This window comes from Acartia tonsa, chromosome 1 (assembly GCF_053477335.1).
Source record: "Acartia tonsa isolate MP-2025a chromosome 1, ASM5347733v1, whole genome shotgun sequence".
Classification (NCBI taxonomy): Eukaryota; Metazoa; Arthropoda; class Copepoda; order Calanoida; family Acartiidae; genus Acartia; species Acartia tonsa.
The window spans coordinates 62,757,506-62,760,398 of NC_137260.1; the positions used below are offsets into that span (position 1 = coordinate 62,757,506).

Consider the following 2,893-nt stretch of genomic DNA (forward strand, 5'->3'; position numbering starts at 1 on the left):
ACTTTATTAGAGTACGTCTAAATTTAGCGTAACATGCAAATAATTATTTACCGATTGCATCCTCCTTCGGATGCAAAAGCGCTAAATTCTCGAGTCGCTAGTAATGCATGTAAAGAAAAGGACAATTATACAAAACCAGCTTATACCAACAATGAAATTAATTCCTAAAAAAAAACAAAAAAACCTATAAGTGTTTTTCAGCTGTCGTTGAGGGGCAACACATAGTAATATTGACGACATTTCCATTCAATACCCCCCCCCCCCTTAAATATTATTTTAGATTTATTTCACTTGTTGGTTATACCTTATTCCTGATACAAAATAATAAATCACGAAACCTTTCACAAAAGTTCATATAACGTTGTGATATATTGACTGACAAACATATTAAGTTATAGAGTAACTGAGCTACAGAAAATAAAAATCAAAAAAATCCTAACAAACATTTATTAACTATTGATCTTTTTTTTATGAAATATTCAACAATATATTATTTCTACTATTAGTGACAAGTATATAATAATAATCAAATATTATGTAATGTATAATTAATTATGTATGTATCAATGGTTAACCCCTCCCTCCCATAGAAAAAGGGGTTCAGAATGAAAAATCTTATGTTTACAAACAATCAAAATAAGTTTTTAATTTATGCCTTAAGTAATATCGCTTATAATTATTAAAAAGGTTTTTATAAAACCCTGTTTTAATTTGGTAAAAATAATTTAAATAGAGTGCGAGTCAAAAAAAAACCCCGCGGAATTTGAAGTTCATGTTCTCTGTTAAAAAATACAACAAATTAATTTCGTGTGTTTCTTACTATTTCTAAAAAAGAAATATTATAAGTTATTAAAGGATATAATAATTAAAACACATTGAATAAATTTGATGTATATTTCAACAGATAACTAGGACTTTCATTTGTTTTTTCCATATTTTTACTCGGAAAAAGCAAAACACAGTTTTTTCTGACTCACCCTGTATTTTTTGGTCATATTTAATAAAATTGGAAAAAATTTCATTTTTCAATGTATAAAAGTTTAATAATATAAGGATTGCATTTAAAAGACTAGTTAAAAGTTAAGAACACATAGTAACAATTAGGTTGGACCGGATACTTTTTTTGACCGGATATCGGATATCCGGCTGATTTATAAAGCCAGATATCCGGTATCCGGCTTGATATCTGGCCAACGCCGGATAATCGGATTATTTCAATATCCGGTTTCCGGAATCCGGATAGTTTCAATATCCGGTCGGATATTGAAAATGGCCGGATATCCGGCCCAACCCTAGTAACAATTATATAATCTTGCATGTTAAGTTTGTCCTATTAATCAATTCAAACATTTTAGCAAATTTTTCTCAAAAAAAAGAGAACAAATTTTTGAGTAAAAAAATAAAATAAAACAGATATGTATTAAACATTGTGCTTGGTTTTTAAATTCATTGTTGGGACATTTTTTTCGTGGTTATTTTTGAGATCTTTATGTCGACTTTAGCCCTAAAAAGTTAGGTTGGTGTTTTTAAATAAATTGAACTAAAATTAGAAAATTTAAGCTCCACTTCAATGAAAGATTTTTGTTGAAAAGTTTAATAACAGAATATATAATATAATAAGGGAAGCAATGTACAAAAATAATTTTTTTGGTGATTTTTATATTTTTTTTTAGTTTTAAAGAATGAACAATTTATACAGAATTGTTGTTTTTATGTCCCAGAATTTGTCCCGTAAATTACAACAATACATATAAAATACAAGGAGATAATAATAATCTATACATCTCGCATGACACCTGATTATCAAATCATATTACAAATTGTCTTTTTTTCTTCTTCATAGGGTTAACATTATAATAATATTACACTGGGTCCCTTAATGGAATCAAAACATTATGTCATGGCGTTATAAAGAGCAATTGGCCATTAAACTTTACCTCCTTTGAGTTTTTCAAACAATGGCATTCAGAGGGTTTACCTGGGTTGAGTGGGTGGAGAAGGGGGGGCAAAAAAGGGTGAGGCAGGCAATTTTAATTTTAAGTGTTTTATTTTAATTTTCTATAAAAAAATTTTTGCTTTAAAGATACTTATGAATTTTGGGAGGGTTTGAATTAATTTTCAGATTAAAATGTCTAGGTATTAAAATATCATTATAATAGCCAGAAATTCTTAATAAAGGAGTCATTATTTATGACTTATTGTTCTTTAAAAATTGCATAACAAAAGGTCTAGAATACATTAAAAGTGCATGTGTAGTGTAATTGTGTAAATAATAATATGCTGCAAATGTAAAAATATAATAATAAAGCTAACAAATGTTTGTTAAAAAAAGGTAAAAATAAATTTTGATAATTTTTTTAATAAATAATTTTTTATTATTAAATATTTTAAAAAGCATAAGTATTGTTTTTTTTCTGTTTTCCTATTGTTATTGCATTGTATTAAACTATTTTTATTGACAATTTTGACCACTTACAAAAAAAACATTTGATTTTTAAAAAACTTTTTCTTTTTTCCTAACTAGGTACCTGATATAAAATTTAGATTTAGATAACCAGGCCAAAAAATGAATTATTTCCATTACAAAATTACTCTTTAGTAGTGTACATTATGTCACGTATAATAACAATAATAATTAATAATATGTAAACCTTAAAAGTAATTTCTCATTTATGCCAAACTTTACTTCTCATGACTAGGTACTATTAGTAAGTTTAATTCAATGTAGATTTTTATAATTTTCAACATAATCAATAATGTAAAAGAGGATCATGCACGAACGAGACCAAGTGATTCTAAGCTCCTTCCAGCATTGATCCTTAGTAAATACTTTGTTAAAGCTTTTGAGAAAAAAAACAGCTTGAATTCAACAAAACATTTGATGATAATTTAT

General features: G+C 26.7%; 1 long non-coding RNA gene across 1 annotated transcript; it reads right to left on the reverse strand.

The window, feature by feature from the left end:
• Positions 1 to 433: 433 nt before the first annotated feature.
• On the reverse strand, positions 434 to 2,515 carry LOC145326271 (uncharacterized). Its single transcript, XR_013881809.1, has 2 exons — positions 2,238 to 2,515; positions 434 to 1,875 (listed from the first exon to the last, which is right to left on the reverse strand). It is a non-coding gene; the product is annotated as an uncharacterized LOC145326271 (long non-coding RNA).
• Positions 2,516 to 2,893: the final 378 nt, after the last annotated feature.